Source organism: Ictidomys tridecemlineatus, chromosome 13 (assembly GCF_052094955.1).
Source record: "Ictidomys tridecemlineatus isolate mIctTri1 chromosome 13, mIctTri1.hap1, whole genome shotgun sequence".
Lineage (NCBI taxonomy): Eukaryota > Metazoa > Chordata > Mammalia > Rodentia > Sciuridae > Ictidomys > Ictidomys tridecemlineatus.
This window is the reverse complement of record NC_135489.1, coordinates 60,815,978-60,827,745: the sequence shown is the minus strand read 5'-3', so window position 1 is coordinate 60,827,745 and position 11,768 is coordinate 60,815,978. Positions and strand designations below refer to the sequence as shown.

General features: G+C 41.1%; 1 pseudogene; it reads left to right on the top strand.

Annotated features, from left to right (window-relative positions):
• The first annotated feature begins 7,127 nt into the window (after nt 1-7,127).
• Nucleotides 7,128-11,587, top strand: LOC101954630 (protein ITPRID2-like; annotated as a pseudogene).
• The last annotated feature ends 181 nt before the right edge of the window (nt 11,588-11,768 follow it).

The following is an 11,768-nucleotide window of genomic DNA, read 5'->3' as shown; positions in this document are numbered from 1 at the left end:
TTTATTTTTATTTCAAGTGTCATCAGAGAAAAATTTTCTTTCCTACTAACAAATTAACAAAACAAAAGAAAAGGACATGTTATTTACTCTAAGCTTGTGTTCCACTTTAGTATCTAAAAATATTTATAATATACTCATTCAGTAGGAAAAAACCCTCCACAATGGGAAGAGACAGAGTTATAATTACAAAAACAAAAGGTGTTCTTATTGTGTTATTTTTATTGGCTAAATAAACATCTATAAAACAAGACATAGAAAAACAATTCCATTCTCAGGAGTCTTCAAATTCTCTCCTCACCTTTCTATATAGCTGGCATAAAATCATCCTTATCTCTCAGTGTGATAATTGGACTCTGAGAATGTAAATTAAAGTCAGGCTGTGGGAATTTCATTGTTAATGGTGCCTCTGTTTTGGTTTTCTCTCTCTGCTGGTTTGCATGGGTGAATACCATGACAGGAAGAGCTGCCCCCCTTGTCTCCAGGGTGTGGCTTTAGGGATTCTGACCCAAGCATTTGCTTTACTATGGGACATGGAAAAATCTAACTTCTCACCATGAAGTAGGACCATGACAGAAAAGACAATGATATCAAGGGGTTTTAAGCTGTGCTATTGCTTCCATGAATATAAACATTAATATCATGCCGATGTTTCTGGTGAATGACCTGGTAGGACTGTACAGAAAACAGGGCCCCTGAAGCTGGGGACAGCGGAGATGGCCAGGTTGACCCTGCAGACTACTTTTGGTCTTGCCTCTGGTACTTAAAATCAGTAACTGAATCTCTCAGAACCTGTTTTCTTTTTATTAGGAAACTTTAGCTTAACTCGACTTCTATTAATCATATTAGAACTATTTAGATTTCCCTTTGATTGAACAGATATTTTGTGTTGATTACACTAGTCCCAGTGGTTAGTGGTACAGTAACCTGATATGATTCTTAACCTGTTTTATTTTGGGAGATTTATTGGCCAATATAATATTTTATGGAGATTTTAATATTTCTTTAAAATGTAATTGGGGGTTAGCTCAGTAGTAGAGCCCTTGCCTGGCATGAGGGAATCCCTGAGTTTCATACCCAGCACCACAAAAAGTTAAACTAAATCATTATAATACAAATAATATTATGCATAAATATTAACATTGTTTATTATTATATTTAAAATACAGATATTAAACTAATATTGAAATACAAAAGAGCATAATTAATGAAAGACTGTTAAGTTACTCTAGAATTCATGAATTAAAATATATTTTTCCTCATAAGGAATTTGTGTATGTAATATATTGTTTCATTTGTTCTTGATTCTACAAAAGTTGTAATAATGAATGTCATCTGGCTCATTTTTTACTCAGCAATATTAGGATTAATATTTATTAGGATTTGTTCACTTTGTTGGGCAGATCTGTAGTATATTTGTCTCCACAGCTGTGTTATATTCCACTGAGAGAATATTCTACACTTTAATATCCATTTCTCATTTGTGGCATTTGGATGCATGCTCTTTTCACTGCCACCAGTGCTTTTTCATATGGCTCCCCATGTGCTTTGTGTATAGCAAGCATTTGTGACAATGGAGGGGATAGTAGAGTCTGACTCCATCTTCTCCTGTTTGACTGCTTTTCCATGTTTATGGTTTTAAGCCCCATCTCTCACTCCCTTTCTGACCCACATCTGGATGAATCCATGAGGAAGCAGCTGCTCCATCCCTTGGTACAGGTAGGAAATTCAAGGCACCGATGAAAAAATTCATACCAACCCCAGCCCAAGACTCCATGTAAACCCTAATTCTCTTTCCCCTTCCCTTAAGGCAATTTGCACCAGCTTGGGAAACCTTCCTTGCTCTCTCCAGGAAGCCTCCTTCCTTACCCTCTTGGTGAGTATGTGGCATTGACCACTGGGACTAGTGTGGTTAACACAACAGACTGTGGTTAACACAACAGACTGTGCAACAGCAACACCTGACTTTTGGGCTGTGGATGGCCATGAGCTCTCTGTACTGTGCTGCTGCTTGAGTCAGGGCCTCCCTGCAAGCTGCACCATTTCCTCCTGCATCTGCTGAGTTCCACAGAGCCTTCACTATAGATTTAACTTTTCTAAGGCAGAATTAATACTTGAAATTTAGGGAAGGGGGCCCTCCTTGCAAAGACATTAGGTCTTGTCTCAGCTGGACGTATTTGTGCATTACTTTGAATGTCTTTATTCCAGCACTCCTAAAAGCAGTTTGCTCAATAGGACTCTTCCTAAGTCCTGGATTTTTGACAGGAAAAAGTTCCTGATCCTCAAGATCATAAGAAAAAACATTCATGGCACCCTATGATATGGCCTGAGGATTAATTCAACCATGATCACTAGTGCAGGAGGTCACTAGCCATCAGGTGAGGTGTCCTGGAAGAAGATACTTATAAATGTGAGCAGCATCAATGCTCTTGAATCATAAGAAGGAAATGTGAAAGAGGAAGAAAAAGAGAGAGGGAGAAAAATCTGGATATAGAAGGAAGAAATAAAAAATGGAAATAGTAACCTACAATTTAACACTACTGGAAATCTAATTTTTATTAAAAGAATTATTACACCAAAAAAAGAAAAAAGAAAGAAAGAAGAAAGAAAGAAAGAAAAAAAGAGAGGGAGGGAGGGGCGGGGCTGGGATTGTGACTCAGTGGTAGAACACTTGCCTAGCATGTGTGAGGCCTTGGGTTTGATTCTCAGCACCACATAAAAATAAATAAATAAAATAAAGGTATTGCGTCCAATTGCAAATAACTAACTAACTAACCAAATAAGAGAGGGAACTGATTGACTTTTGAGCCTTTGCAAATGTACCAACTGGAAACATTCATGATTTTAGCCAATACTGAGGCTTGAGTAGAATAGTTATATACAGGGATCCCACTAAATTAAAAAAGGTAGTACCTATTATCTTAGAGAAAATTACTGAAGTACAAAATAGAGAACAAGCATCTTGCATTTTAATCATTAGAATTAATCATTGCCTTACCCAAATTACCCATAGTCAGCATATACTTTTTTTTTTCCTAAAGTATGTAATGGACACATTGACCCTATGAGTAATAAATCAGAATTAAACTATGGTTATGATTTTGGCATGTTTGAATCAACTTGAGAAAATGCACATTATTGTCCAGTTGTCCCAGACAAAAGAGTTGATGTTGCATAATGTAAATAAAATATAGTCTTCAAGGGTGATCCCCAGTGTCCAATATGAATATGTCCTGTTACTAAACTTGGAAAGGCTATCGGAGCCTTAAAGCCATGGCTCTACCCATTAAGTCTCTTATACACAAAATTAGGAAAATTACTCCCCCCATCAACCAAAATAATAATTATTTTGCTGTTATAGATTTGGTGAATACATTCTGTTCCATCTTATTTCAACAGCCCCTCAGCTACCTTTTCCCCTGTGTTTATGAGGACACAACATATCTGCTCACCTCAGCGTCCCTCAGCTGCCTTGGGATCTGCCAAGCAAGACCTTAATGCACTGAGGTTTCTCAAAGAGCACTGCCATTACATCATCATGATGACTGCCTCATTACAGGGATTCATTTGACATGCTCACTTAGGACATACAAATAAATATTCAAAAAGGAGCTCATGAAGAGAGTGGATTCTAGCTTCACACAGCACTGGGCCCCATCTGCTTGGCCAAATTCCTGAAAATTATTTGGTAAACCAATGTTGCTCCATTCCTGACACTGTGAAAAAGCAGAAACATCCCTTAGGATTTTGTTTAGGTTCCCAGGCACCCATTGCTCATTTACAAGTTTTGCTTAAGCATATATGTGCTGTTGCTTAAACTAAGCCTACTTTGAGTGAGGCTTTCTCCAACAAGAGTCTCAGCTACAATACAGTGGTGCTCCAGCTAGTGCTCCTAGAGTCCTTCAATGCAGAAGTTCTGGAAACCTCATCTCATGTATTCTGTATTATGTGGACCATCTTGATGGTGCTGAATTGTCTGGGAGCTGCTAATTTGAAAACCCTCCCTTCTTAGCCCTGTGCTATAATGCCATCAGAGCAGCAAGTACTGCCACTTTCTGGGTTCTGATGGAACCAGTGAATCTCTTAGTGCCTGGTGTGTGTGATCCTCCTGCCCCTGCTGCCCATTATGCATAGGGTCACAGAAGGAGCAACCTACAATTATGTCACAGACACCAAGCCTCTTGCTACAGGATGCAACCCAACATGGGCCCTGGAAGTGTTCCCCCTATAAGAGGGAACATCCATTCTGTGCTCCGTCCCTTGCCACATGCCATAGTGCTAGAGGGTGTCACCCCTTACCCAGTCTTCTTGAGTACCTTAAGAGTTGATCTTTTGAGACAAACTGAATGAGCAGCAGCTGGAATTTGCATTCTTAATAAATTGCATCTCCTCTATTGCATGCAATGGAGCTCAGTGGAGAACTGCTGTTTTTTACCCCTTATTCAAAATGTCACTGATAGCAGGTCAATAAAGTTGGCCAAACTGAAAGCATTTTAATTCTAGATACCCTGGCCAACAACCAGACATATCTGTACACTTTATGGACTCGTTGTCTATTGAAAACAGTCTGGCTGTCTGTTCTAGCCAATAACCCAATTCCCTTCTCAAGGATCCTTCCATGGGATAAAGAACTCTGAGAATCTCTTGTTTCACTGAGAATGATTAAATAAAGTGAGCTCTTTTTTATTTTACTTAGAGATAGGTTCTCACTAAGTTGCTTAAGTTGCTTAGGGCCTCTCTAACTTGCTGAAACTGGCTTTGAACTTGTGATCTTCCTGCTTCAGCCTCCTGAGCCACTGGGATTACAGGTATGCACTGCTGTGTCCAGCAATATTGAGTTCTTAAATGAGGTGTTCAATGAACCTCAACCTCTTTTATCATTTTCAAAATTCTTAGAGCATCATAACAGTTCACTCAAACAAGATCAAAATCACATTAAGTAAAACCTGGCACATTTTGATCATGTGTCAAACATAAGGGAGTATTATAATAAAGAATGGGATTCCATTATTTCAATGTATGAGTGCTGAAAACTTTTAAGCCTCAGTTTTCCTTCAGCTCCTTGTGCTACATAGCAAGGCAAGCTCATAAACAAACTCAGTGCTCCCTCCTTTGGTGGTAGTGGGACCTTTGATCCACACCTGAGAACCTCTGTCAGAATTTCAGCCCTAAGCATTATGAACAGCCTAAGCCAACCACTTTGCCTTGTTCTCTCCAGTTATGCTTGGCCACACTAAGAAAACTTTTCCTGCTCTCCCTGAAAGCCTCATTTTGCAGGTAAGTGAAAAAAAATCCAACTTTATCAGCTAAACAAATACCAATCTTGACTCTAAATAGAGAATGGAAGTTATAATAATTGTTCTGCTCTAAAACATAAAACAGCCATGCTCTAAGTTCAGCTAATCAATGTGTGTAATTAGTGTTTAATTTTTCTTTTATTTTCATTTCCCTGAATACTAATAAGATGCCAAGTATATCCATTTATTTTTATAGATCATAGATATTTCCTCTTCTTTTTTTAGAGAATTTTTTAATATTTATTTTTCAGTTTTCGGTGGACACAACATCTTTGTTTATATGTGGTGCTGAAGATGGAACCCGGGCTGCAAGCACTCCAGGCGAGTGGCCACCGCTTGAGCCACATCCCCAGCCCCAGAAACTTCCTCTTCTAAGAAATGGTTGTTCCTGTCATTGGATCATGTTTCCATTGGGGTATGATTTTCTTATACATTTCTACATGCTCTCTACAAATACTGAATAGTTATTTAGCATTGTTACATGTGTTATATCTCCTTCCAGTGTCTGGTGGCTGATCACTTTTTTTAAAATATGTCTCAATGATAGGAGTGCTTCATTTTAATATGGTTGAACTTATAATGTTATACTGCAGATAGCAGTTTTGGTACTCAACTCCAGGGCAGATAGGCAGTCACTTAAGCTGGCATTGACTTTGTATATGGTATGAATTAGAAGATTACACCTATTTTTCCTACTTATAGCTCATTTTCTAGTTTAACATATTGAATATTTCTCTTCCTCCCACAACTTTTGACATCTAGCAACATTACATATGTTTTGAAATGTCTCTAAATTTTCCTTTGTCCCTTTGGTCACTGTCTTTTCTCTTTCAATATGTAATCTTTGTAGGTTTTATATATTGAGGAAACTCATATAACAGTAGAAAACCAAAAAATTGTCATCTTGTAAATATTTAAATATATATACACACAAAAAAACTTATATAATTTAAAATGAATAAATTTACAGGTGTAAATGCAAACCGTTTCTAACTCAAGGCAAGTAATAACCAATGGTGGGCCGGCGGGAAAACGTTGGTAAGAATGGAAACTAGGTCCTAAGGCTGGGACTTTCCCACCCGGTTAGACCAGCGAGAAGTGAGAACTAATCCAGGAATTCTTGCCAGCCCAAGCAATCCTAGAACAATCTGTCAGCGGACACATCAGTACCCTGCAGAGATCACTGCTGTGGTCTCAGATTCGCTAAGCCACCAACTTCTCTCCTGTATGCATGCTTTCACCTCAGGCACCAGGTGACCAAGCCACATGGACTAAGGGCTTAAATCAAAGACATGCCCAGGGCGTTAAACATATATCAAGGGAACAATTAACTTGAATACAAGGTCCAAATCGGCAACACGTTCTACCATCCAGTGCTGACATCAGATACAAGCTTCAAAGAAAAATTTCTTTACCAAGGCTTATTCCAGTTTCATGAGGCTAGCATGAGGGTGTATACTTTTGCCAGGGCAAATTTATACTTCAAAATCCCCTCTGAGGGAGGGGCGCACAGACGTGCGAAGGCTGGCTGCCAGGGTCCTGCCGGGCAGGGGCCCCAGCGCTCCGCTCAGGTCCTGCAGAGTTAGCTACTGCCACTTGCGCTCCCAGGCCGCGGGCCTGCCGCCTGCTTGTAGTGTGCCGCTGGCTGGCCCACCGCCCCCTCTCTCCCCTTCCTTTCCTCCCTCCCTCCCACTCCTCTCCTCCTTTGGCGCCCACTCCCACTCCTCTGGCCGCCAGCCGGGCCTGGCGCAGACGACAGGGGCGGGGGTCCTTGAAGCCACCGCTCTGTCTTGCTAGGCTCAGGCTAGGGCAGCAGAGCCCCCGGGTGTGGCCATGAACTTACCCCTGGCGGCACCCGCAGAGGCAGAGGAGGAAATGGAGTGGAGCTTCCCAGGAGGAAAGCCTGGATCAAGTCCTCTGGAAGGTGTTGGAGACCGAGTATCTGTCCACAGAAACGACGACGCGGGATGAGGACTGAGGACGAGGACGACGGGGAGGACCTTCCTGGTGCGAAGCTGCCGGCACCAGCAGGGAGAGGAAAATTGAAGAAGATTTTTTTTTGCCATATGGCAAAAGGACTGACTTATACCTTTGAGAGCCTCACCAGATGAGCAAAGCGCGATAACCTGAAGGGTGTATTTGTGAGAAATGGAGGAGGTTTTGTTGTTGTTTTGTTTTGTTGGTACCTGGGCTTCAACTCAGGGGCATCAATCACTAAACCATATTCCCAGCCTCTTTTTTGTATTTTATTTGGAGACAGGGTATCACTGAGTTGCTTAGGACCTTGCTAAATTGCTGAGGCTGGTTTTGAACCATCAGCCTCCTGAACCGATGGGATCACAGGCAGGAGCCACCACACCCAGCGAAGAAATGGAGGAAGTTTGAAGATGATTTATCACTGGGAACTGAAGCCAACCACCTCCATGAAAGTGATACTCAAATTGAAAACGGCAATAACATCTTGGCCAAAGAGAGAAGATTCCAGTTTCATCAGAAGAGGAGAAATGTGAAATGTGGGTGTGGGAAGAGCAGTGGGACAGTCTCAAGAGTTTCAGAATTATTGGAACTTTGTGAGGAAGAGCCTGAAGAAATTCTTTATAAACTTGGATTCGGATGAGATGAACCAGACATTGCTTCTAAAATTCCTTCCAGATTTTTAAATTCTTTCATCATTTGCCACAAGGGATAGATATTAAAGCATTTTTAAAATTTATTTTTTAGTTATAGGTAGACAAAATACCTTTATTTTTTATGTAGTATTGAGGATGGAACCCAGTGCCTCACGCATGCCAGGTGAGTGCTCTTCCACTGAGCCACAACCTCAGCCCCAATATTAAAGTATTTTTGAGTGCTCAAATGCAACCAATGACATGCTTACTATTAAGGCAAATGTGTTTTCTATTTTATATTTTTTCTTCTTTATACTCTCAAGTCTCTGGGACTCCCCTTCAGAGAATTGGAAATATGTCCTCAGTGACCTCTACCGAGGAGATAGACTTGCCTCGTCTTTAAGTGTAAGTAACAATGCAAATCATTTAATGAAAACACTATCAAAACTAAATTTTTGATAAAACAGAGAAAGGAGAAGGTAGCAGTCCTTCTCCAGCAGTTGAAAAAGCAAAGAGGCCAAATGTTTCAATGATTGAAGAAAGTGGCAATAAAAATGATAAAAAATCTCAAAAAGTCGTAAAAAAGAAAGACTCATCTTCTATGTTAGCTACAGTTAAAGAAGAAGCCTCAGGTATTTCCTTAGGGGTTTTGGAGAATGCTGACACTGATAGATTTTCTGATGAAACAAATAGAAATTTTAATCAAAAAACGTGAGAGTGAACAGAATAAAGAGACTCAAAGTCATGAGATTATATTGCCTGAGGAGTCTGTTGTAGAATCTGATTCAGGTGGTGATTTTAACATGTCCAAACACAGTGAGCTGGAAAATGCCCCTATGTCTGCACTTAAAAAAGAGCCTTGTGCACCATTGATGATCCCATTCATAAGAAATATAATGACATAGCAGAAGGACTCCTTTGAAATGGAAGATGTTCAGAGTATAGAGGGAGAAGCTTCTCATGTTCTGTCCACTTATGAGCTAGGTCTCTCTAAGTCCAAAAGAGATCATCTGCTATGTTCTTGCAAGTCAGCGTTCTGATAGCAATGGTTTTGCCAAAGATTCCACTCATGAGTCCCTGCAAGCCATGGGGAATAGTGCTGATAGTTGTGACAGTGAGACAACAGTCACATCATTTGGTGAGGACCTTGTTACATCAATAGCGCAAGATCAACCTTATTTCAATGAGTCAGAAGAGGAATCTCTTACCCCTCTTCAGGAAGGAAGAGCCAGGGCAGCAACAGTTGCTGAATGCGGGACTGTCGAGAATACCGGAAATATGCACTCCACCTGTAGTCCAGAGGATCACATTGCTGAAAGTACCAAAACAGAAGAGATTTTGTCTTCAGCACAGACAATAGAGCTCATGAGGGAAACAAGTGGTAAAAGTGATGTGAATTTGCCCAGTACACCACATACCATATTCTGAAACTGCTGGCTTTCATTGAAGCAAAATGCAGTGATAGGAGCTCTGAAAATACAGTAGGGGCTCCTTCTTCTGTGGACAGATTTAATATAGCTTTGCAAAGAGCTCAAATGAAAGTTTGTAACTCTGTCTAATCAAAGAGTAGGGTGTAACCTGATAAAATCAAAAGATCTTTTTTAAAACAAAGATACTTGCTTGCAAAAGCTGGCTATCCTCCAAGGAGGTCGCAGTCTTTACCAACAACTTTATTGAGCTCAGTAAGGGTTGTGTCCTCTGTCAATGTCCAGTTGTCTCCAGGGAAAGAGACCAGTGACAGTCCACCTTCCTTAAGCTAATAAATACACACCCGAAGAGGAATAGAGGGGGTAAAGAGGTGACTGAGCATGACTGAGTATGCAGTCAGTCTTTGGTTAAATCTACCATTTTTCATCTCTTCATCATCTGTGAAGAAAGAAGAAGCCACCCAGAGTGAGGTGACTAGGTTGGAGGAATGCCATCATGGAAGGACTCCTGCCTGTTCACAATTCATCCCAGCATGGATATCTCAGTCCACCTCTCCCTGCACTCTGTCTACTCTCAGGGGCAGGAAAGGCCCCTGTGTGAGCACATGAGAACTCTGAGCATACACAGTTTTCCCAACATCTCAGGTACCATCCGCGGTGCCTTTGCCTCCCCTGTCAGGTGTCCTTACTCACCCAGATACGTTGCCTATCCTTACTGAGTGTGCTCTGTGAATCCTCCTTCTGCCATAGAAATGCAGTTTCAAAGAGTGTTGCATGATATTAGAAACTCACTGCAGAATCTTTCATGGTACCCTGTGATGAGAAGACCTGCTTTTGCTGCGCTTCCATGTAGTACTTAGAAATCATCTGTTCTACATCTTTATGAAAATACTTTTCAGGAGCTTCAAGTAATGAGGCGAAGCCTGAATTTGTTTAGAACACAAATGATGGATTTAGAGTTGGCATTGCTGCATCAGCAAACCAAGGTTTTTATCACCACATGACTGAGGAGGAAAGATATGAAGTTGATCAGCTGCAGGATTTGAGAAATTCAATCCGAATGGAACTTCAGGACTGCTTGTTGGACCTGAATGGACAGCTTCAGGCTGTGCAGGTGTCTTCTCCTTTCTACTCCTCAGCACTTGTGGGAATGTGTGGCAGTAGAAGTGCTGATAACTGGTCATTTCCTTCTCCACTTGGAACCAGTCACTGAACTGATATGAGAACAGTCATACTTCTCCATGGAACCAGTCACTGAACTGATATGAGAACAGTCGTACTTGAAGTCTGAATTGGGCCTGGAACTTAGAGAAGTGGGATATGAACTCCTTCCTGGAGAAAGCTCAGAATCAGTTTTCTCCTACACAACATCAGTTGTCAGGGTTGGGGTGGGGGGCTGTCCTGAACAGGAGCTGAGCACTCCCCCTTAGCCTTGAGTAATGGGGCTGTGGAACTAGCATTGCACACAGTGCGAGGCAGGTGGGCTTCACCTTCTCTTGGCAAGAAAGTACAGCTCTGGGATTGGGCTACACCCCCATGTTTGCTGTAACACAATCCTTTGCCTTATTTGGGTAGAATTTTCTATCAAATTGAAATGAAAACAGGGGTTTAGGGTGTGCTCGCTCTCTTGCCTCTTGCCTCCTTTGCTCCTCTTTCCCTCCAGTGTGGGAGCTTAGGTCTCAGAGCCACCCCTGACCCCCGAAAAAGGTATTTCTGTGTTTGTGTGATCTTTCAGTTGCCAGCACAATTAATGCGGAGCGACCCTGACTCCACTGCTTGTGCAGGTTGTGGTAGATAATCAGAGTCATCCTCTGTGTGTTCTGGTCCCTCTCATGCTAACAGAAGAATTGGAGTGCCTTCCAACTCTGTGCAGATGCCTCCAGAGTTGGAGAGTTCTGAAGAAGTTGGAGTAGCCAAAGAAGAAGCCTCATGGGTTGTAGGGACCTAACTCTGAAGTGGAAGAAGGGTCTGGAAAACTCCCCCTAATGCCTGAAGAAATGCATAGAAATGTGGAGCAGACCGAGTTGCAGCAAGTCATGTAGGAGATTAAAGAGTCAATTGTTGGGTAAATCAGAAGGGAAATTGTAAGTTGACTTTTAGCAGCAGTATCTTCAAGTACAGCATCTAATCCTAAGCAAGATAATCATTAAGTGAAATTTTTAGGTTGGCATGGATCCTACAGTTATGTCTATTTGTGTTATCAATGATATACACTGGTGGAGGTGTTATCTGTACTTCAGAAGATACTGTCTGCTGAGCTGGGCTACTATATACAATGTGCTATGTGTTTCCCCTCTGTATATCTTTTCAAAAAATATACATAGAAACTAGGCACTTTGCTGATTATTTATTTTTTTAATCTCTCAAAACTGTAGCAATTTGGAAAGGCCTAATATTTATTTGTATGTTGATATTTTTCCAATTGATTCTCTATGTAG